Source organism: Melanotaenia boesemani, chromosome 18 (genome assembly GCF_017639745.1).
Source record: "Melanotaenia boesemani isolate fMelBoe1 chromosome 18, fMelBoe1.pri, whole genome shotgun sequence".
Taxonomy (NCBI): Eukaryota; Metazoa; Chordata; class Actinopteri; order Atheriniformes; family Melanotaeniidae; genus Melanotaenia; species Melanotaenia boesemani.
In genome coordinates this window covers 29,754,720-29,780,296 of record NC_055699.1, presented here as the reverse complement: position 1 = coordinate 29,780,296, position 25,577 = coordinate 29,754,720, and the positions used below count along the sequence as shown (strand labels likewise).

General features: G+C 40.9%; 1 protein-coding gene across 1 annotated transcript in view; it reads left to right on the top strand.

Moving 5' to 3' along the window:
• Positions 1-25,577, top strand: part of kcnh2b (potassium voltage-gated channel, subfamily H (eag-related), member 2b) — a 338,190-nt gene that overhangs the window by 188,496 nt on the left and 124,117 nt on the right. The gene's annotated exons all lie outside the window — the stretch shown is intronic.

The window sequence follows — 25,577 nt, the reverse complement described above, 5'->3', positions numbered from 1 at the left end:
GACTTGTGTACCTGGTTGTAATTGTTTGTTGTCTTAACTGTGTTTGTTGGTGATGGAAATGATTTTGCTGTGCTGGTAGCTGATATTCTGGACTTTCTCTTTGTGTTTACAGCCTTTCCAATCCAAAGAGCCATTTTTTCCTCAGCCAGCTAAATAAAACTCCTTTAAAGACGCAAATGTTACGAGACCTTTTGAAAAAAGGCAACTTATAATTTTGTTAAATATAAATTTGTTGCATGTTGGACTGTGGGAGGAGGCTGAATACCTGGAGAGAAACCCCACATACATGAGGAAAACATGCAAACGCCACACAGGAAGGCTCTTGTTCAAACCCATCCCTCCTGCCAAGACTCAAACCCGCAACCATCTTGCTGTGAGGCTGCTGTGTCAACCACCACACCTCCGTGCAGCCTCATGGGTGAAATTATTCCTATTAAAGCCTCACTTCATGTCTGTGATGGCTTTGCAGTGGCACACACACTCAGAGCTCAGATGCAGGCTTTTTGAATGTGCTCTGCACATTTGCAGACTTTTATGAAGCACTTGTCCAGAATTAATCTCCGCGTTTGTTAGCATGTTCGGTTTATGTCCGGTTCCCCCACAGAGTGAATGCAGACCACGTTGGTATGGAGACATGCACTGTTGCTATTTATTACTCGTTTGTAGCATAATCTCTATTTTCATTCAAACTTTCTGCAATATTTTCTATTCATCTTTATAATATTGCAACTTTTTATTGTCTGTTTAGATATTTAAAGACATAAAAGATTAGTCCGAGAATGGTGTCAGCTCTTTCTTTGATAATCTATCCTGTCATCGTGACGTTTCTTCTTTTTACACCTTTTCAGACCCTCTTAAACTTCCACACTCAAGCAAAGCTGCGATGTAAGTTCGGTGTGTGAATGTTCAGTGATTAGGCCTCAGGCTGGAGACTGGGTCTGGACATCTGGGTAGTGCACGTACTTCAGTGCTGCCAGCACCTGTGTAGACGTGGATGTAAGACCTGCCTGGAGAAGCTTGTAGGAGGTCATTGCTCCCGCTGCTGCTGCAGCTCAGGATGCTCACTGTGCAGCCCATTAATTTAAAATAACTCCCTTCGTTTTTTTAAGTAAAAACAAAAAAATATCATCTGCTCATCAATGGGCTGGGATGCACAAATGTCACAGAACAGAAACATTCCAAAGAAAACTTTTATGTTTGGACAGAAGGTTGTTTTTACTCCATGTCCATGTTTGATAATGCATGTTGGCAGAAATAAGAACAAATATCATGAAAAATCTGATTAGTTTAAGCTCTGTGCTTGTACTAAAGTGTAGATGGAATTAGTAAAGAGAAAAAATGAACGATCTATTCATTTTCCTCTCAGAGAAATAACTGGAACATCAACAGAGAATAATCCAGATTTCATGATGAACCGCTAAATACAATCATGCCACACAGCATGTGAGGTGCAGCTGGCAAGGTTAATGCAGCCTTCAGTGTGTGTATGCATACATGTACGTTAACTGATGCTGTGTACTGTAGTTGTGTTACAGTGCAGATGGGTGAAGCAGCACCAGCTGTGTCTCCAAATGCTCTCCTATTTATAGCAGGCTAATAAGAAGAATGGAAAGTTACGTTTATTAAAGCACACGTAAGATTAGACTGTTTTCTCAAGGGGAAAAATGAAGGAAAACTAAATCATAAGCCCACAGTAAAATGTGCACAGCAGACCTTGGCTGAATATAATTAATATATATAAAATCTTAACAGTTGTGTATCATTTCACTGTTCAGAACCTGCCTGCATTACCACAGCTGGCCTGAAGAGGGCAGCACCACCTCATAGAGAGTGCTGACGGGCCTCGGCCCCTCGACAAGCACTGAAGAAGATGATGAGGAGCAAACAAGGCTGAATAATTTACATGATCCATGAAACATCTGAGACTGAGCAGGAGCACGTGCTGCTGTCCTCTCTCCGTTGGAATGACTTCTGGCACTGTCCCCCTTTTTCTCCATCTGAACATGTTGGACTTTCCTCCTTCGTGACCGAGCTGCATGCGCTCAGTCTGGCTCATAAGTGCTGACTTATGTTGCTGCGCTGGGAGTGAAATGCAGGAATGTACATGAAGCAACTGCTTTTAAATGTGATTGTTTATTCATAGTTTGCATCGGCACAGTTTTCTGTTGCATGAACAAACACTGATTGAAAGAAACAAACTTCCTCACAATTAAGCTTCTATGTGAGCATTTCTGTGGGTCTGAGTGCAGGTGACCTGCAGTTAAGCCCCTGTGATGCTGCAGGTGGGACAGTTGGACGAGTCGGGAGGAGGTCTGAAGATGAAGCTCAGAAAGTGTGCATGAAACTTCTTGATACACAAATGTGGTCATGTTCTCTAAGGGACAGTTGATTTGCTCTCATCACCACACTCATACAATATTTGTGGCATTCCTACCGCCACGTGAACGCCCACACACACATTGGGGAAAACTCCTTTACAACATCCTGTCTGTCTTATACTCACAGTTAGTCGTTATTCAGGCAGTCTGTCACATTCGGCTCCACAGAGGGATCCAATGTAGCAGTGGATGGGACACACCACACCTGGCAGCAAAATGGTAGGAACCATCTTCTTAGGGTTTAACAGATCTAATAGGACATTTGTTGAAAGTTTAGTGCATGTGTATGTCCAGCAATTAATTTCTTTAGAGATTATTTTAGTTTGTGCTTGTTTACTTAGTCTTAAGGGCTTTTTTCTTACTTACCCATCCACACGCATCTATGCTGCACTATTTCTTCCATAAGTGGAGCCCATTTGGACGCACCAGCTTAGTTCTGCTTCCAAATTACAGGGCGAATCTGGGTGGATGTAGAGAGGTATTCATTGTGTCTGTCTCTCTCTGAGGATTCATCCCAGCTGGACAGTATGTTTACTGTGATGGAGCTCAGTGGGACTTCTCTGCAGTCAGCATGTTAACCAAGACTTGGCATGACGGAGGTTTGCTTCCTTTCTGTGCATGTTAGCTGTCTGAATGATACCTTGAAATACATGACCAATGAATGTGTTCCTAAAATGCCTTAAGGCAGCTCTGAAAGCTGACATGTACCATATTGAATGTTTCTGTGTTCCATATGGGCATGAACTGGTAAGATTTGGTTTGATTATATGAAACAGGGTTTTCAGAATATTGCAAATTCAGTAATATTTAGTTAGCGGCTTCATTATCAGCTCCCCCTGTTCAACTGCTTGTTAACACAAATATCTAACCAGCCAATCACATGGCAGCATGTCATGTAGACGTGGTGCAGTTCAAACTGAGCATCCGAATGAGGAAGAACAGGGATTTATGTGACTCTGAACGTGGCATGGTTGTTGGTCTGAGTATTTACTAGGATTTTCACACACAACCATCTCCAGAGTTTCCAGAGAATGGTCTGAAGAAGAGAAAATATCCAGCAAGCAGCAGTTGTCTGGACCAGAATGTCTGGTTGATGTCAGAGGTCAGAGACGAATGGGCAGACTGGTTGGAGATGATAGAAAGACAACAGGAAGTCCAACAAGCAACCCTACTTTTAAATCTGGTGAAGCTGCTGCCTATAAGCAGACCAGATATTCTTTGGAGCGTCTATCAAAGCCGCAAATCGATCCTACGGAGACAAGATAGAAGGATATTTTAAAGAGGACAACCCACAGCGCATGTGGATGGGACTGAACTCTGTCACCTCCTGGAAACAGAGAGGAGAGCACATCATTGCTTTCGACCACTCACTGCCAAACGACCTTAATCAGTTTTATTGCAGGTTTGAAATTAAGGTTGTCCAGGACCAAGGTGAGGAAAGCCCCTGGTCCAGATGGTATTCCTCCTTGTGTTCTCAGACTGTGTTCAAAGCAACTTGCTCCTGTTTTAACTCACCTGTATAATATGTCACTTAGAAACTGCACTGTTTCACTTAGCTTCAAAAAGTCTGTCATAATACCAGGGACTAAGAAGACACCTGTGAAGTGCCTTGATAACTATCGGCCCAGTGGCCTTAACTTCTGTTTTAATGAAAACTTTTGAACGACTGGTGTTGGACTTTATTAAAGAACAGGTTCCTGTGTCTGTGGACTCACTGCAGCTTGCCTATAGACAAAACAGAAGCGTGGAAGATGCCGTTTCCTTTGCTCTGAACTCTGTATATGAACATTTAGATAAAGGAAAATCTTATGCAAGGATGCTTTTTATAGACTATAGCTCTGCTTTTAACTCTCTGGTTCCTGTGAAGCTCATTCACAAACTGAAATCTCTTGGACTTGGTGATGCCATCTGCAAATGGATTTTAAACTTTTTAACTTGCAGACCACAGAAGGTCAAAATAAATGGCTGTGTATCTGATGAACTTTGTGTGAACACCAGCTCTGTATTCTAAGTCCTTTGCTCTTCACTCTGTACACATATGACTCTGCTGCTACCCATCCTAACAATCTGATTGTCAAGTATGCAGACGACACCACTGTTATCGGTCTTATCAGTTCAAAGGGTGAATCACATTACAGAGCAGAGGTAGAAAATGTCCGTTGGAGTGAAGAAAACAACCTTGTTCTGAACACTTCTAAAACCGGTGAACTGGTTGTTGATTTTAGTCGGTGTAAGAAGAACAACAACAAACCTGTTGTCATTTATGAATCTGAGGTACAAATAGTTGATAGATGGAAGTTTCTGGGTGTCACTCTCTCCAAAGATCTAAGCTGGCAGTCAAACACTGGTAACATTGCAAAAAAGGCTCGCCAGCGTCTCTTCTTAAGGAAATTAAAAGAATTCACTCAAAACAAAACTATTCTTTTAAACTTTTATCGGTGTAGTATTGAAAGTCTTCTTACCAGCTGCATCACTGTGTGGTTTAGTAACCTCACTGTGAAAGAAAAGAAAACTTTAAACAGAGTGGTTGGCTCTGCTCAAAGGACGATAGGTTGTGACCTACCAGTCCTGGAGAACATATACAAATCCAGACTCTTAACAAGAGCTTTAAAGATCATCAATGATCCCTCTGACCACCCTGCTACGAAGATGTTTGACCTTCTGCCCTCAGGGAAATGATTTCGTGCTATCAAATGCACCGCATCTCGTCATTCTAAAAGTTTTTTTCCACAAGCTGTCATGACTTTGAACAATGTACTCTGAAATGCCTCAGACATGCATTTTACTGTTTTAGTTACTTTTACTGCTATTTATTTACACAGTGTTTTATACGGTGTTTTTTTTTGTTTTTTTTTGTTTTTTTTGATTTAGTGTTTTTATTGTTCTTAGTATTATGTGTTTTAGGATGTGTCTATGTGTTGTATTCTTAGGCTTGTGGTTGTTTGTTTGAGTTCCTTGCAACTGTTTTTTCCAATGTGGTTTCCTTCTGCAAATGGCAAATAAACTAAACTAAACTAAGCACTGGTTCCTACCAAGGTCTGCAGAACAGCATCTCTGAACACACCACACGTCCAGCCTCAAAACAGATGGGCTACAGCAGCAGAAGACACACCGGGTGCCTCCTGTCAGCTAAGAACAGGAAACTGAGGCTAGAATTCACACACACTCACCAACACTGGACAATAGAAGATGGAGAAACGTTGCTGGTCTGATGAGTTTCCATTTCAGCTCCACATTCAGATGCTCGGCTCAGAATCTGCTGGAAACATCATGAAAACATGGATCCATCCTGCCTTGGATCAACGCTTCAGGCTGCTGCTGGTGTAATGGTGGGGGGAGATCTTCCTGGCCCACTTTGGGCCCCTTAGAACCAACGAATCATCATGGATGCAGCCAACAAACCTGCAGCAACTGTGTGATGCTGTAATGTCAAACCTCTGAGGAAGGTTTCCACCACCTTGTTCAATCTATGCCATGAAAAACTAGAGAAGGCAAAAATCTTATACAAACGTGTCTTATAACATGTTCTGTGTTCCTGATGTTCTAAACGTGCCTCACTAACCAGATCATAGAAGAGTGGTCCTTCCACCATCTCTGCTAAAACCTGCACTGCTATTTATCTTTAATGTTTTCCATAAAGTGATTGTCTGTCAGACTTAAGATTCTGTTCCCATAACAACTTCTCCCAATAAAAATTTAATCATACTGTAAACTTTGATGGTTTTAGGTATGACTGAAGTGTTAGATCACTACCTCCTTATGCTTCTAGTTCATTGGTGCTTGATACATAAGCAAATTTTTCCATTAGTTCAGTTATAATTGTATTTACATGAGGTCATGAGTATGCATGAGTTCCCTAAGTAGTGTATGATGTGAATGATTCAAACACAGGTATTTTTAGCAGTGCCACATGTTTTTTGCTGAGTGCCGGTGGGCTCTGGCTCTAATGTGACACCCCACATGTTTTGGTGAGAGGCACCTCTGGCAGAGTCCGGCAGTATGGCTCTGTCCATTAAATAAGACACAAATTAGCAGAGATGAGTCTTAGTAATCAAAATGAGGAGCACTACACCTGGAGGATGTGCTTTATCCAGCCCTGTGTGGCTTCAGAAGCATCTGCTCCTCTTCAGGCCTCAGAGTTCAGTAGCGTAGTCGTCATTATGACTCTGTGCTTTCCCACCAATCAGACGCAGCGTCATGTAGTTCTGACCCACTGGGGCATGAAGACAGGAGGTGTACATGGTGTCTGGTTCAGCAGCTGATCCGTGGGGTCTTGTGGCTCACCAGGTTTGCTGAGGTGTTCGATCAGGCTGAACTCAGCCGTTTGGGTCGTCTGTGCTGTGTTGCTGCTGTTCCTGAGCAGTTTTTGGGAGGGGGCAGAGTTTGTTTTCCTCCAGGTGCATCTTACTGAGACTTTTATTGCCAAGGAGCCTTGCACATGGAAGAAACGAGTGTTGATTTTACTTCCAAACGTCTTATATTTATTCTGGTCCACACAAGTCAGACAAAGAAATGCTTCCCCAAGAATAAAGAAAAGTCCCAAATATTCAGCATCCTAGTGAAACGAGCGAGCTTGGCTACTGGAATCATTCTTTTACATAATCTCTTCATTTCATAGCTTCAAAGAGTTGTTGGGACATTTTTACTCTTTTCCACAAACGGAGTTCCTTACTATAACCTTTTTTCCTTTTTTTTCACTTTTAACACCGGAATTTATTTACAATGATATAAAAATAGACTGGAATTAAATCAAATGAAATATTAAATTAATTAATAAATACAGATAATAAAGCCAAGGTTTATTATGTGGTTTAATTTCAGTTACTTTTTCTATCTCTATGTTTATCATGACTTTTTATATTGGTGGTTAAGGCGGAACAATTGCCAAATTGTTTCTGAATTTAGTGTTACTTTAATTTGGTGTTCATTTATTTAGATCAAATAAGTTTAAAATTTGTTTAATTTATTTTCATTATATTGTCATTATTCTGTTGGAAACTGCACACATGTGTGTAGGGAACTTTTTATCCACAATTCCATATTTATCATATTTATTTATTTCTTCAGATTATTTTGGTCATTTATATAGTACGGATCATGTAGCCCTTTAAATTACACCAGTCATGTGCTGAAATCGGTCTGTTCCTTCATGATCTGGGTATTTTGGTCATTGGGGAGCCGTTTCCAGTGTGATAACGTCGTTATTGAGAAATGTACATGTCCCGTAGTGTCTGCCTCTGTCAGTTAAATGGGCTGGAATTTAGTCTGGAAGCCTGTGATGTACTCAACCTGCAGGACTATAATTTAGCCGCCCGCTCAGCGGCTCTGCCTCAATACCTCAAACTGATTGAGTACTTCCTTCACGTACGTTCAATGACCCAAAACGGAGCAAAGAAGCTGTCTTCAATCTGTATCTAACCAAAGCCTCATTCAGCTCTGTAGGACGTTCTAGACTTTCTTTTTAAGAATAGATATGCAGTAGAGGTCTTGAGTGTCTTGTAGGAGCACATTTTGTTATGGGTTTCATAATTATTGGGTTTTATTTCACATCCTCGTCAAAAAGCATTTGATGCCATTAATAGTAAATCTTTTCACCTGTTGAAGTCAAACTTTGTTCAGATGGGCACCTGTGCAGCGTGACACAAGGTGCTTCATATAGAGAATAGTAGCAGCTTTAGTCATTACCTGGGACATCTGTGGAGGATTTAACACTGATGAAAGGCCAGAAAGGATCCTTCTGCACTTATAACCTCCACCCCGGAGTAATATCACGTTTTTCTCAGGAACAGTAATGTGTGACTGGACAGCTTTCCATTTAGTGATCCCCGACCCAACTCTGGGGGCGGGTTCCAGTGTGTAAGCCCCGCCCATTCACAAGTCCGGCCCTCCCATCCAGCCTCTTCATTTTAATTTCTATACTTTTCAAGGTCATTTTCATTTATACATTTTAAGCAGTTATTTTTATAGTGCTACTAAATTATCAAAAGTAGAATCAGTTCCCATATCTGCTGTTTGCATTGTTTTGTGTATGTGTGTGTGTGTGTGTGTGTTTGTACATTTAATCTATGTGTCCGTGTAATCACCAAATCCCACAATAACTTAAAGAACATAATACATTCTTTACGTTATCACGTTATTTAGCGTGAAGTCATTAACTCGCCTCAGTGACGTAGTAGCAGACTGATGCCTTTGGACAGTAAACATCAGGAAGATTCTGCAGTGTTATGGTCATTTAATAATAATAATAATAATAATAATAAAACATCAGGAAGTGATCCAGTGATAACGTGAAGAAAGGAGCTCGTGTCAGGTGTCACACAGCAACAATCAACCACTTCCAGCAGGTTGGATGATTCCAGCGATGTGACGAGACCTAGCAGGATAGTAACCATGGCAACAACAGGTGCATGTGTCCCGTCTTCTCTTTTCCTCTGGAGCTGGATTAACTCAGTCCGACTCGTAGTGTAGTAAGTCAGTCACATGTTCAGTCTGTCCGGTTTCTGTCTGCTGCACATGTTTCCTGATGTTTTGAAGTTGAAGCTGAACTAAATGAACCAGGACCAGTTTGGTTGAGCTCTAGTTGCCTTTCTCTAAGACAAACTTATGTAAACTTGTCAGGTTAGTAGCTTACTGACTGCTCCACCACGGTTCCTCCTGGCTGGGATGTGGAAGTTTGCTGAGCTTCCTGAGCCTGATGGAAACATCTGTGTTGTGCTGTTTGTGTTGTTTTGTGTAAAATCTGATTCCTGGATCCGAACTTCTCTCACATAAAGCTGCTGTTTAGGTTTTTTAATGATCTGATCTGTAAGTCTGATTGTTGGTTGAAATGACTAGATGACTTTCTTTGTTAATAAAGTTTTCTATTTTCTGTTAAATCTGTTGTGTTATATCTGATATCTGCTGGATCCGATTTTTAGTGTCAGTAAATGTTTTTTTTTTTTTCAATATTAGAGGAAAAAAAACTTTAAAATGTATTTATTTATAAATTTTTGTATTCTATGCCTAATCTGCTTCTACATGGGTCAAATATTGAATTGTTTAACCGGAATTTGTCAGAATTCATATGATAAATGGAGCCCGCCCACAGCGATTAATCTCCTGCCCTGGTTCTCGGTCCTGCGCCAGACCGTGTGATTTACGGAAGTCTTCCAGGCATTTCTATCCCATCCAGGAGGTTTACAATCCAGCCACTAAATGTAGTTTTATTCAGAGACTCCATCTGTTAAATCTACCGTTTCATCCTAAAAACATCACCATCACTACTATGTTGCTAAGAGACCTCTATTTAGACCTGGACATGATGATGAAGCCACTTCCTGTCAGACTTTCCACCAATCAGAGAGCTTAGATTGACGGTAACATCCAATCAGGAGCAGCCAAAGATCAACCAGTGAGCAGAAAGTTCTATGTGTGTGTGAAAAGAAGAAAAATAATGCTCCTCTATGGCTGGAATAAAGACGTTTCTGATGCACGGTGGCGCCACAAAGCAGCTGAGCTGGAGTTGGTTTAGTGAGGATAGCAGGTAAATAGTAGCAGGAATAACTGGAAATGAGGAAAAAGTGGAAACATGGAAATAGTTTCTGTTGTGTGTTTGTTTCAATAACAATATTTTTTCTCCTGAAAGCCAAGACTTGAGAGAACGATGAGATGAGAAAAGGTTTGGTCACTGTTGATCTGTGTGTTATTTCTACAAAGTTCTGTTAGTAATAAATTCTGCTTTATTCTTCTGGTCGGCCTTTATGCTGCTATACAACATATCCATCACCAGGTCTCTTGTAGTACCTTGTGGCTCTGACCCAGCTGTCCCTCCTCTTTGCACTGCTGTCTTTCTTCAGTTTGAGCCCATCTCTCTCTCAACTGGCTGATGTGGTTTGAAACAGCCCAGATGATTGTATTCCTGCAAGGCTTCTTAAAGAGATTTCAGTGCTGTTGGTTCTTGTCTTCTCTATATTTTAATAAAACTGGGTCTAGACGTGACCCAGTGGTTTCATGTAACTACCCATCTCATCCTTTTTAAAATGACCTTTTCTCTCAAAGGTTCTGGAGAAACTGTCTTTCAACAATTCCAGTCTTTTCTGGAAGAGAATTGCTATTTCAGAAGTCTTTCAGTCTGAGACGGTGCTTTTACGAGTTTAAAATGATTTGCTGCTTGTGTTGATTCTGATGATGCTGCTGTGTTAGTGCTTAAAGACGTGAGCGCTGCCTTTGACACAACAGACCACCGTGTTCTTCTTTCCCGTCTTAAAGAATGTGTGGGTCTACAAGGCTGTTTATAAATGGTTCGAGTCATGTCTTAGTGGTAGAAGTTTTTTCAGTCAGCACTGGATGATGTTGTTCTGCCACAGCGCCTCTTACTTGTGGAGGTCCTCAAGGGTCCATCCTTGCCCCACTTTTATTTGCTTTATATACTGTACCCTTTGGGTCTATTTCTTAAAGAAAACACAACATTTCTGATGATACTCAGATTTATTTCCCATTCAGAAAACAATAGAACAATTCTCCTTTGACCCTGTTAGCCTGCCTACAAAATGTTAAAAACTGGATGGCACTTCATTTTTTAGTCGTTACTCGCTGGTTTCTACTGATCTTGGCTTCATTGCCCAGTATCTGGGGTACCTTGGGATAGTTTTTGACTAAGTTTAAGTGTTGACTCACAAGTTGACAAAGTTGTAATCCTCGCGTCATTACACTGACTTCCCATCAAGCTGAGGATTGATTTTAAGATTTTATTGTTTGTTTTTAGCTCCCTCTTGCTTAGCAGATCTTTTATGCCAATACACTCCACAGAGATCCTTGACGTCCTCTGGCCAAAGACTCTTGGTGGACCGAGGTGTAGGCTGAGCCAACAGGGACGTTGATTCTTTGTTGTTGCTGCCCCCAAACTCAGGAACAACCTACCCCCTCTTATCAGAGCTGCTCCCAACCTGGACATCTTTAAAAGTTTGCTAAAGACGTACTTTTACTCTGTAGCTTTTCCTGATGTGCAGTAGATGACTTTGTTTAATGTTGGTGTTTTTATTTCCATTTGTGTTTCTCTTTTCATATGCTGTGTGTGTGTTTGAGTGTTCTCTTGTGCAGCGCGCTGGCAGAAGTTCCTGTTTTTAAATGTGCTTTATGAATAAAGTTGCCTTGCCTATACCTATTTTACATCCTTTTAGCCTCATAATCTGACAGCTGTCCTGGAAACATGTCTGCATGTTAAAAGCTTCAGCTCTTATATGAAATTTTACATAAAAGAATTAGAAAAACAGATGGATAAAAATGCCTTGGAGTTTTAATGGTTAATGTAATGAATTGTACATCTCTATGTAATATTTCTGTTTTGTGCATCCTGTAGACCCAGACATGTGATGTGAATATGTGTTCAGGTGACACCATCAGATGTGTTATTATTTCCTTGGTCTTGTAACTAATACATATATCTTAGTGCTGAGGCAGGAGCTCAGTGTCAGAAGTGACTTTGAAACAAATGTGCTCATTCTCCAGCAGACAATCCATATCAGACGGATCTATTCTTTCCTCCCGCTGCCGAGAGCCGCCGTCCTAACAACATTACAGAGACATCAATGTGTCTGTTCGTAACGCTCTAGAAAACGTTAGCTAAATCTGGTTTGGTTCAGACCAAACCATGATCGTGCTCATTATCATGTTGTGTGTGTGTGTGTGTGTGTGCGTGTGTGTGTGTGTGTGTGTGTGTGTGTGTGTGTGTGTGTGTGTGTGTGTGTGTGTGTGTGTGCTCAGCACAGACTGGATAACTGCACCTGAATGGCTCTAATTCGCAGCCAGGCAGGAAAGCTGTTTTACCTGTGCTGGTAGGCTACCTCTCTGTCTCCTTATCACTCACACAAACACACACACCAACAGATACGATCGATGGCAGACTGGGAGGCAGGTGGTGTCACAGTGGAAGTGTGAAAGAAAGTTCAGCCCAGAGAGACAGAGGGAGGGAGGCCAGGCAGCTCGAAAGGGGGAAAGTTACAGGAACTGGAAGGAAATAAGGGAGAAAGAGGATGAATAAGGGGAGGAAACAGTGAGTGCTGTAACAGGACAAGTAAGGAGAGGTGGAAAAAGAGCTTCAAGATGGAGCAAAAAGTTCAGAGAAGAAAAGATAAAGGATAAAAGGTTTCACAGATGAAAGGGAAATAACTCTCTTTGAATTATTACTGCTGCACAACTGGCAAATGTCTCTCCTGTGATTTCACCAGTTAGGAAAGAAACCTGAATATTCTAGTTTTTATTGTGCTGACTGAAATGATCTGAATTTTGAAAGATTGAACACGATGATGGAGTTTGTGCATGGCCCGAAGTCAAATCTGTTCAAAAAAGGGCAGAAAGTGGTACTATTTGTCTGATAACAGCTTGTGATAATGCTCATGATGCTCCTTAACACTGGTTGTAGCTCCTCATAAAACAGAGTAATACACAGTAAAAAACTGAGTAAAACACAAAATGATATGATGAAATACGATAGAAAATTAAATTAAATTAAATTAAAATAAAACTAAACTAAACAATACAAAATGATACAATATGATGTGCTTTAAAACAGTACAACACAATATGATACGGTATACTTTATTATCCTCCAAGGGAAAAGTGTCTTGGACTCAATGATATGCCCATTAATGCCTTCACAGTGCAACAACACTCTACCACTCAGTCAGCATAACGATAAGAATAAACTCGCTTGATGTGAACAGCCGGATGACTTAGTAATGACACATCAACAGAACAACACTTAGAGAAGTGAAACTGGAGGTGTTTACATAGCAGCTTACGTGCATTCACTAAGTTCACTAAGTTTCTAGTCTAAGTAGCACAGAGCTTGTTATGTAAAAAGTATGTTAAAGTAAGTTGCTGGTTCGATTGGTTTGTGATTTTCTAGTTTTAATGATTGTAGATGCTCTCAAATTGCTTATTTTAGAGGCGTCCATTTTTTCCAAGTTAATGCAGCAGGACTGCTTGGTAAGGATGTCTCCTATCTGGCACTCGGAATTACGAAACAACTGGAACGCAGCATTAACGCTTGTTACATTCAGCCATGTTGACATAGCAGGCTTCAGCCAGCCAGACCGGGGTCATAAAACAAGAAGCACTCATGATATAACTTCTGAAACAGGTTTGGAAAGAGAGCAGCAAAGAACTGCACCGGTCTGATACATGAGACCAAATCTGTCATCTGTCTCAATGAGAGTTAAATTATGTCACACAGTCATCACCAGTTTGTCTTTCAGTGGTATTTGGTCACACTGATTTGTTTATTTTCTAAACACAGATTATGTTAGCTGCAGGGGAAACATTTATACCCGAAGACAGTTTTATTAAATCATGGAATTTTCATGTTTACCTTATTTTCTTATTTAATTAAGCTGTTTAGTTTAGCTATGATAAATTAACCAAACAATTGATAAATTCATATATATACATATATATATATATATATATATATATATATATAATTGTGCCATTGTAAAATCAGTTTAATCTACTCTATCAAATTAAGTTGCGGTACCAAATGTAGTAGCTGGACAAAAATCTACTGGATTAAGTTAATTAAAATAAATCAAAGTGGATGGCAGAAAATAAGTTTAATTATCATTAATTAATTAGGTTGGTTTAGTCCGAGTATATTAAGCTGGAATAACAGAATTGCACAATGTTGAAATAAAATGAAAAATAAAAAAAATAAAAAATCCTTTCCATGACTTTTTAATGTTCAAAGACTTTGTGTGTGTATGTGTGTGTGTGTTTGTGTGTGCGTGTGTTTGTGTTGAAAACGCCACACAGTCTGTCACATATCCGGCACTGGTTTCCTTTTCCTTTCTCTTTTCCCTCTGCACTTTATGTCTCCTTCCTCCTGCTCCACTCTTTGCCTGTATGACCCATTTGCTCGGTCCTGGCCCCATTAATCACAGGGTTGTGGGTCTGGCCCGCCTGCCTCCCGGCCTGGATGCCCTTCCTCATCCCAGGAAGCAATTGAATAAGAGAGGGCTGAAGGTTCGGACAATAAGCAGCCATTGATTGCTCTGTCACTTACCTCGCTTATGTATGACCCAGTTGCTGTTGTGATTTTTCCAGCGAGTGCTGGTCGCAGTGCAAATCTGTCTGATAATGGAGATCTATCTATATTTACCAGAGCAAAGAGCCGCCTGACAGGGACCAGCGCTTTTCAGTGTTGTGCTATGGTGAATGGATATGTGTGTTATCTGAGTAATGCAAGAAATGTGGATTATCTGTGTAATAGAGGAAGAAAGGATAGCTGCAATTTAGAGTCAGAGGAGCGTGCTGAACGCTAATGAAAAATGCACAAGAGCAGAAAGAAAGAAGGCAAAAAACTGGAAGTGACCACATATGTGGACTATTAAAGCTGGCACTCCACTTTCAGGTGTGCAGTTTAACCTTCGAGTTTAGTTTGTGCTGCAGATAGTTTGATCAGCGCTGAATGAACAAATGAAATCCTCTGTTAGTGAACATGTTTCCGTCTCTTTTGACTCATGCTTATGCAAACACAGAAGGGGAGTTTGGAGCTTTCTGTTTGTAATAACTTGAGGCGGTTCTGACTGCATGTGTCACGGATTGGGTGTATGGATCCAAGGAGAGGAGCGCTCGGAGAATGATCAAAGACACTTTATTTGAATTGTGCAGTGCAGTATGCAGGGTTTGCTGGAAGGACGGGCTGGAGCGGGCAGACAGGATTCTCCGTGGTGTGGACGAGGTTCAGGTACGGTTCTTGGAAGAGAGAGGGTACAAGTTAGGTTGGTTCAGATACAATACGATTTAGATCATGTGCACGACTGGTTACCACGATGAGTAGTATAATCCAGCGATGACTGGAGGTCCGGGTGAGGTTTATAGGGCGATGAGAATGATGACTTGATGTTCTCCAGCTGTGCCGTCCAAACAGCGGTGATGATTGGCAAGCCAAATATGGTCAGCAGGAAGCAGGGAGTGGTAATGAGCATGGACCATGACAGCATGTCTCCTGCATGAACACGCTGTGATGAAGCAAGACTTTCGCTCAGTTTTCTAATAGTTTTCTATTCACACACAGTGTTTCTCTGAGATTTTGCTTCACACAGGAGGAAAAACAGCAGTTAATAGAGCCCAGGATTATTTTCTTGCTGAATTTCAACTAAATAATTGAGAATATTTTCAGCTGTAGGTGTAAATGAAATTATTTTGTATGATCTGGATTTTTTCTTTTATTAAAGCTTCTGCTGAGTTTATGGAAGATTGACGCTGTCATGGATTTTACTTTGATTTAGGTAGTTATTCCTTTCTGATTCGTCTAAAACAGCCCGCTTTTAATATTTCAATTTAATTTATTTATTCTCGTTTTTGTTTTACTTGATGAAAACCTTAGTTTATGTTGGCTAAAACTTTGCACATTTATTATGATTTTCAGATATTCCACTTTTACAATCCAGTCGCTCTTTCACAATTTCCAAAAAAGGAGAAACTGTGTAATATACGTACAAAGATTCCTCCTGATTCTCTAAAACTTTTGATGATATTATACACTGTAGATGGTGGAGTCCTCAAAAGCTTCACAAATTTACACTGAGGAACATTTTTCTGAAATTTTTAGATCCAGTTTGTCTCAGATTGGCGAACCTCTGTCCATCTTTCCATCTGAGAGACTCTGCCTCTCTGAAATGCTGCTTTTATACCCAGTCATGTTACCTCTTTCTAATTAGCCTAATAGATTGAGAAATGGTCCTCCAGTTGTTCTGGATTCATGCCAATTACTTTTCCAGCCTTTTGTTCCAACTTTTTACAGATGTGTTGCTCCCATCAAATCCAACTTTTTGGAATTGGGGTTGTACAAAACTGGCTCTCTTTTCTACATATGCACTAGATTTTCAGTGTTCCATAATCCCCATGTGGGGATGACCCCACGTGGGAGGTGGTTGCATCCCGATCCGGTTAGTGAGGTAGGCAGGGACCCACCTCAGACCGATCCATCAGAGGGTGTGGAGAGGCAGGGTGGTGCAGAGGAATGGGCTCATCTCAGGAAGCAGTGGAGTGAACCAGGACAGGCAGCAGGGTGCTTTGTCTCTGACACACACACTAGCAGCCTGTTATTCATCCCTAAGCTGCAGCTGGAGGCTGCACTCATTATTTTCTACCGACTGTCATCTGTCACAGCTCTTGTATAACACCGCGGTGGTTTGGGTTTGTTAATGGGTCAAAAGTATAACAAAACTCAGATTACTTGAAGCAGCATGTTGTATATGATATTTCCACATGTTGTTATGTGTACACGAATGAGCTGAAGGGAACTTTCTTCATCATCTGTAAGGTCAAGGCTGAAAGTGTTACCAGGAAATCAATTTCAGACTTTGTGTCTCACATTTCACACACACACATCTGCGAACACACCGATGTGCTTAACTGCAGGCGTAACAGGACAGCAGGTCCGCCTGTGACTACAGAACCTCTCCAGAGATTTGCAGTATGTCAGCTCATCCAGGCCACCGGGGAATGGAACAAGAGTCTGCCATTTAAAGCCGGTCATTATCCCTGACCCGGTGCAGACCTTGAGCCCTTCAGAAATATCATGGCAAATACCAGCAGAACAGCATCGTTTCTAAGGTGCACGTTTCACACTGCAGCAGTCGAACAATACAGAAGTGCAGGGCTTAGAGTGTGACGGCACTGTGCCGGATCTCCAGATAAAAAGATCATTTCATAACTTGTTGAGGCGCGTGCTAATGTGGACTATCCCCATGTTAGTGTCAGGAGATGATCTCCCAATGAGAGGAGCTCTGCTCTCACTCTCAGCCAAACATATCACTGAGTAATCAGCAGTGTAGCAGAGTTTGGAAAATGATGGTTTGAGATGCTACAGCCTAGACTAGCCTAGAAAAAATCCGACTTTTCGGTCTAGATATGACCCATATCTGCTCTTTTTATTACAGTATGAACGGCACTTATCAGATTTTTTTCAAGTCTTCTAGGGACTTCAGTCTGAGCGGTCATGCAGCACTTCATCTGAATTTTATGTCATTGAGGTGAGACAGCCGTCACGAGACGGAGCATACCAGGATGCAACGTTGTGTCTTCCTCTGCACACGCCGGTCACTTCAGGGCCACGTAGTCCAGACTGACGTGTGATGCAGGTCATGGATCCTTTTCTAAACAGCTCAGAGAATCAACCAAAGACTCAGTTTGCTGAATTAAACATTTCAGCCAAAACCATAAACAAATGAATGAAAATCTTATTGTTTCATGTCAGTGAGCGTACAGTTTCTATCTATTCCACTCTACCATGAAAAATTCAAGCACATTAGTTAAAACCCTTTTTTAGTGAACAGAATGATGGATTCTATTCAGAAGTATTGTTTGAGAGCATGGTTGGGAGAATTTAGATGACAAACCCATCACATTTCTCCTGCTTACAGCCTAATCTACAGGGAAAGTACACAAGTACTATCAACTACTTACACTGCACAACACTGATGCTGCAGACTGAAAATGATTTCTCACCACATACAGTTACACTAACATGTCCTTCAAGAAGGGAAATCACAACTCCTCTTCGTTCAGGTGTTATCGCCTCTGCAGGTCCTTCTTCCTCTACCTTCTCCTTGTCCTCTTTCAGCTCCTCCTTTCACTCTTCTTCTCCTAAGTCCTTCCATTGTTGTTGAAGTTGAAAGCTGGATTTTATAGCACTTATACCTACCTGATTGCTGTGTTTTCAATAAGGACATGTGTGTCTCCACACCTGGTGGATGTGGTTATCCACTTTGTTCATTAGTGTGATCACTGGCAGGCCAGGGCTCCGTAATGAGAAAGAAGTCGCCTCACAATCCTTACCTGTGTCCACGCTGTGAAAATGTGTGTAATGAACAGAGTCCGTGCTTACTGGAGAGGTGTTTTGCTTCTTACGTGTAAAGTTTTGTTAATTGTGTGAAAATGTTCATTTCAGTGTGTAAACAAGACAAAAAAAATCAGGAGAGGCATGCGCTTCTGTAGGCCCTTGTGAAGAAAATGAAGAACAACAGTTGAAATGATTCCTGGAAAGACATGAAAAGAAGGAATAAAGTTGTCATCAGTGGTCCGGAGGAAATGACTGGTATGTGGCAGAAACATTACTGTGACCTGTTAACTGTCAAAGGTTCTTACTTTACAGTGACGAAGATGTTTCAGACATTCATGATGCAATTAGAAGATTAAAGGACAATAAGGCATGTGGGATGGAAAAGACATCTACCCTACATTTCCTCCGCTTGCTTTCTGTTTTACAGAGTTCTTATATCATGGGACGCTGCCGGAGTCAACTCTGTAAGTTATGTTAGTACGTATTATAAAAGACAAAGCTGGTGAAATTAATAGCAGGGATAACCATCGGCTGATGGCCCCGTCTAGGATTTTGTCCATGGTCCTTGAAAGGCCTGTTTTAAACAGGATGGGAGGTTTTTCTGACCCCGTAACCAGTTTGGCTTTAAAGCTAAGCGTAGTACAGAGATTCTGGATTTGTATATTAGACACAGGTCCAGTGTTTTTATGTGTTTTATTGATGCCTCTGAAGCCTTCGACTGTGTAAATCATTAAGTTATTTTATTACCTATTCAAAAAGAATGTTTCCTAAATCTTTGGTAAGAATTTAGTCTGTGCATATAAAATGGCATAACTGTGTGTCTGCCCCCTTTAATGTGTGTGATGGGGTTAGACAGGGAGTGTTTTGTCTCCTCTTGTAGTTAATGTCTATATGGATGACTTATCAAAGCTATTAAATGGTTGTGTAACAGGATGTATAGCTGGTGATACCACAGTTAACCATTTCATGTCTGTGGATGATCTAGTGATCTTCTCTCCATATGGTGCTGGCCTTCAGCAGTCCGCATGGTTTAGAGTTTGATATTAGTTATAATGAAGAAAAGAGTCATATTTTGTTACCAGAAGTAGAGAGGACTGGAATTTAGCATTTCCTGATTTCTCTCTCTCTGGTACTGTTTTTATAGTTTGTACTTTGGTTAAATACTTGGTAGATTATATTTATGATGATGATGATGCCTTAAATTTGGTATGTGCACCGTTCCAGTGAAGACTGGACTATCTGAAGCATGCTGCTCTCCAGCGTATGGAAGCATGCAGAAAATCCCAATGATGGAAAGAGGCTGATGCTCAAGATGCCAGGATGGAGCACCTGATCTTCTTTCTTTCTTTCTTTCTTTCTTTCTTTCTTTCTTTCTTTCTTTCTTTCTTTCTTTCTTTCTTTCTTCAGGGTCAGGATATTCCCTAAGAAATGTGACAAAACCCTCAGACAGCGAACAAATAATGTACAGACGTCCACCGAGTGATGTTTCCTTCACTGCACCTGTCAGAAAGTTGACGTTGTGGCCGACCGTGTCGGTCAGAGCTGCAATTTCCTTTCCTGTCAGTTTGAATCTAATAAAGAGCGACTGGATGGTACACGGTGTGTAATTGTGTGTGTAAAACATCTCATGTTGAGTTGCTTTGAGAGTCAACACTCGTCAGATCTTTAATAAGGAAGGAAGCATAAATCTTTCCTCACACATGTAGAGCTTTTGACATACGTGTGTGTGTGTGTGTGTTATAGCTTATGGACCTGTGTGTTGCAGAGGTGCACATGCACTTCCATGCATGTTAACACATTTATTAATGCTACAACTCTGTTGACTATTATTTGACTTTCGCTGTATGCTGCATCTGTGCGCTGAAAGCTGAGAAAGGGTGTTTACAAAGTTACAGTTGAGGGGATTTATTTCACAAGTTTGAATTAATTGTAATTTTGAGAACTGGGCTGAATGAAAATCCCGGCAGCTGAGGAAGTCGAGGATATTAAAAAGTCGTGTCTGCTTCCTCGACTGCTGAGGAGGTGAAAGCTTTACATATTCAAAATGCTGAGAAGGACAAACGGATGGCTCGCCTGGAGAACAGAGTGGTGGACCTGGAGCAGTTCTTTCTAAATGAATGATGTAGTCATTTCGGGGCTCCGGGTAAAACCCTGCTCAGGCCGTGGCGAATAACGTGGATTAGCCCGGGGAGCTGGAAGCCAGATCCACACAGCAACAGGTAGCTGCATTTCTGCAGTCCAAGGGGACTGAAACACCATCGAAGCGTGCCATTCACTGCCCTGCAGGAACGCAGGCAACAAACCAGCCGTCATTAATTTGTCAACAGGAAACAAAACCGACCTGCTGAAACAAGGGAGAAAGCTCAAAGTGTCTGATGTTTATACGAAGGAGAATTTTACCAAATACAAGTTACCAGAGAAGCACGACTGCTCAAGAAACAAGAAATAAATACATGAATACAACACACCTGGACGTCAAGCTGCAGAATATTCATCAAACTAAATGGAGCCAGTCTCTGACACACATGCCAGTTAAAATGATGGACTGGACTGTCGGTGTGGACACCACTGCACATATTGATGACCGACATGGACAGAACCTCCTCCTGATTACAACTTACAGGACTGCAATATGACAAAGATCCAGATAATAACGTTTTCTCCACAACCAACAGTAACTGCTACTACTGATGAACAATATTAAGTCATCAAAATGAAACAGTAGAAGTTTGTATGCAAACTTTAATAATGTCAAAGAATTTCTCAACCTTCCGATATCATCGCTTTATCTGAAACTTGGTTCAGTGAGACACAAGGTTTTGGAAGGTTATGTATTTTCATATAATAGCAGCCAAAGCAAGGGTGGAGGAGGGCTTGATCTATACGTAGATAACAGACTGGATTTCAAAGTTTTGTAATCTATGACAACTGTGCCAGATAACGTACTTGAACTTTTAAAAGTTATAAATCTAGAGATTTTTTCTGGTGTTATTGGAAACCTTTGGAGACAGTCGTGAAAGCATGTTTAGTTAGAGCTTCCAGAGGCCCCTCCCCCGTCTAAAAGCCCTCACAGGGCCCAGCATCCAGCTGCAGTCAGAGCAGATGTTCACCTCCCCTCCAGGACCAGACTGAAAATAAAGAGTGTGGACAAAAATTAAAAACAAAACTAGCCTTAACAAAAAATAAACTAAAAGTAAAGAATGTGAAACATACTGAAGCCTGAAGAAATGAATGTTTCTGTCTGTAAACATGTTTCACTCCAGATTATTCCTAATTAAACTGCATAAGTTGAAAGGGAAGAGTGCCAAGAGCCAAAGTCAGGCTGAAAAATAGGTTTTTGGATTAGCTACAAATGGAAAAATACTTCATTATTTATGTCTTCCCCCCTCACATCGTCTTCTAAACAACTTGCTCATCATCAGGCTGAAAGGAACGAATCCTGAATGAATGAATTATGCCTCCACAACAGAAAACATGGCTGTGAGACGCTTTTGTCACACCGGTCAAGGTCATGAAGCATTTCTGCATCTCTTCACTTTCTCTCGCTGCCTGCCTGGCTTTTAACTCGTGTGCTCACGCTTGCACCCCCGTGATAATCTGTCATGGGTTGGTACAGTGTCATGTTAACATGGCCGACACTGACAGGAACAGAAATGTAAGACACAGAGGTGAAGCAGCTCTCAGCTCGGAGGGGGGTGGGATGGCAGTGATGCAGTGTTGTTGGCAGCCATCTTAGTTTTAGGTTTAGTCTTAAACTCAGTTGCGTGTGTGTGTGTGTGACTAGTTACCGCAGGTGCGCTGCATGCCCGGTGGTGGGCGTGGCCAAACAGTAGGCCGAAATGTGCTTTCTGAACACCTGACAGACCACCCACTAACATTTTTATCCAGTCTTGTTTAGCTCGTCACGCTCGTTATTGTCATGACAAAAAAGGGGCGTCAACTAAACAAATTTGTCATCGTTGACAAAAACAACACTGTAGTGATGGGAGGTCTGGCTCTTTGGAAAGATTCGGCTCTTTTGGTTTTGTCCTCTAGAACTGAGGCCGTGAGGTAGTTTTAAAAAATCCATAGCCTACATTTATTAAATAATTTGAGGATTTTTTTTATCAGGGCCATCGAAATGAAAACATTAATGAAGAAATACATTTTTTAAATCAGCACATTGTTTTTTTTAACACATTAACTTATAGACAACAAAGTTAGTAGACATGCCGGATTAAAAATCTGAATTTGACACTATCTCTGAGAAAAAAGTTGATTTTGGGCGTCTCGGTGCCTTGTTACAACGGTGAACCCCCCCAAACCACTTTACCCTCCCTATTCTGGCCATTTCTGACAGTTTTCCAGCGTTACCTTTAGAAGATGCTGCAGGATGACTGATACATCGCACAGTGGGGGTTGTGAACACCAACGTAGGTTATCTTGGGGGTCGTGGCTCAAAAAGTTTGAAAACCTCTGCTCTACAAGAGAACTCTTCATCTGTTGTTCGCATAATCCACTGAGAGCTCACATCCAGCTGCCACAGCATGAGCTTACTGGAGCAGCTGGACCTTCCTTGTGTCCTTTTTACTCTTTTCCATGAGCTTTCTAATTCCTGTTCATGACTGCAAGGAATAACAGAACAGCTAAATAAATGTGAGTTGTTTCTTTCTGTATGACTCTCTTCCAGACAGTATCGTTTTATCTGGAGCTCACAGACGAAGTCCTTCTGAGGAGGAACTGCTGAGCATGTACTTATGGAGCTCAGTGTACATTTTCCAGGATAGTTTTTGTTGAGGGTTTCCTCTGTATTAATGACAAACAGAGACAGTTTAAAGCAGATTGGGCCCATTTAATCCTCAGCAGTTTTAACTTTGACAACTTCCACTAAATGCAAACTTGGCTGTAAGAACAAAAAGCTGCTGCAGGACTGAGCTCAGCAGGCAGCATTAAGTCTTCCCTGAAGTCTAATTGTGCAGAACTTTTACTGGTTTACTGTAGAAAAGATAAACCATATGAAATATTTTTTCACTGCGATGTAAAACTGATGTTCAGATTTTTTTACTAGGACTCCTCCCGTCCACGTGACTGTGTCCTGCTGTCATGGCATGTAAGCTGTATAGTAATGCCCTGCAGCATCCATGTCCGCCAACTTTCCAAACAGCTATATTTCCGTGAAAACACAGATTAGCATGCACAGCCTGCACTCTGTGTACCCTCTTCATCAGCTCAGTCACTGAGGCCAGAAGCATGGACCCTGTGGTTCATGCGGTGATCCCTGGTTTCTCTGTGCACATAGCAATGAGATTGTTGGTGCTGACAATGCCGAACAGGGAGCGTTGTAACAACAGGCGAGAGGCTTTTTTTTAGCATCTTTAATATCTTCCCATGATGCTGCTGTCAGAGCCTGTGTTGCCTTTACCACCGGTCGTTCTAGGATGAGCGTCTTTAACATCAAATCACACTGTGGTTGCACATTTCAGTCTCCAACTTCTCTCTGTGATGGGGACGTGTCCAAATAAAGACACATAAACATGTAAAAAGAATAGAAGAGCTTTATAAAATGGAATGATGGACATTGAAAATGGAATTAATTATAAACGCAGAATATCGCAGAACTGAGCGACAATTTAATTTTTTTTTCTGAATTAAAAGGAAAGTTTTTCACAGGAAAATGCTCCAAGGTAGACACTAAAGCTGGGGACACTCCGCCCTTCGCTCCTCCCCTCCCCCGGCCTCCCTCATTAACGGTCCCACATCACTCGCAGAGCTAATCACAAAGAAGCTGACTATCATGTAGTACAGCGGTAGAAAACACACAAACCTGCATCCAGCCATGCACAACAAGTTTTCAAGGCTTTTCATATTTCCAACGTCAGGTTGAATTTCAGAATGTTTTATTGTTTACTGCATGGGCTTTTTTTTTTTTTTTTTTTCATTTCTTTAAATGAATATTAAAAGGTGTTTTCTGATTTATTGATTTTTTACAAAGAACTACTGGTAATTTTTGTTTCTGTAAGACAAAAAAGTGTCATTTGAGGACGTACAGAAAAGGATTGTTCTGTTAGACACGAGAAAAACTAGAGCCATGTTTTTGCCTTAAATAAGTTTTCAGTAATAACTGAATAAATTGTCTATATTTCATCACCTCATACGCTGCCTTGCAGCGTCCAGAAGGAAAAGTTGTGCAGTGTGGTTTTTCCGTCGTAGGTCAGATGTCACTGTGCCATCAAACAAGTCTGGAACGTGGAGTTTGAAGGTTTGAAATTTCAAACTTCAATTCCAATTTTTTTTGCTTAGATTTTTTTTCTGCTGTTTTTCTCATTTTAATTTAATGTGACCTTCATCAGACTCCAGTGTAAACAGACAGCAGCCCTGAAGAAGGACGCTGTGTTTATAGAAGTAAATATGGATGCTACACTTGTAAGTGTGTTTGTATCGGCTCAAGGCTGTTCTCCAATCAGAGCTGAAAGATTTGACATAATATTGTTGCGTTCATTGTTGACAGTAGATCTTACTGTGTACCATCTCCTCAAGTATCTGTTTCACTTCAGTGATGTCAAAGGTGGATGAAATGTAAATCAGATATGTATCTGATTTATTACCACATGTGAAAGTGGCCTGATACGTGCTGTTCAAATTGTTATATTAAGCTCAGATTTGGGTCAAATCAGGCAAAAAACGTCAGATTTGGGTCACTTGTTCCAACAATGTGACAGTGTAGCCTAAGAGTTTTTAATACTTAAGTCCATCTGGACCCACTGAGCTGTAAGACAACATAGTAGTTGTCTTACAGCTAGAGGAGTGCATCAGTAAAATCATAAAATCAAATACAAAAAAGCTTGAAATGATTTAATGTGAGATGAATATAGATAATACTAATGTTAAACTTTTATATTTTATTTATTTAGTGAGTAAATATTGCTAACATTACTAAAGCAGCAAAGGCTGTAACTTAGTAAAACCCAGTTGTTTACAGTGGGTTTGTTGGTTTATTGGCTTCAGTTTTAAGGTACATTGTGTTAAGAAATACGGACATCTAGTGGTAATAATAGGCATAGTACTGACTTCAAATACCAAAGTTGTGAATGGATGGTGGCCATCAGTGGCCAAAGTTGACTGCTCTGCAGCTAACTACTTCTTCTTCTTTGATGGTCCTTTTGTGTCATTATGTGTCTCAAACGGTGATCTAGCTCCTGTCAAACAAAGCTGGTATTTCAGTTTTAAAGCTTCACACACAGTCGTTTGTCAATGGCACAAATATGGCGGCTGTCATGTATGTGGACCCACGGCAGGTGGATATAAATAGTTCATTCTAAGAGAATGAAAACAGGTATTTTAGTAAAGATATTCAATACCAATTTTTAATGATAAATGACTTTTTTTTTTGCTTATTT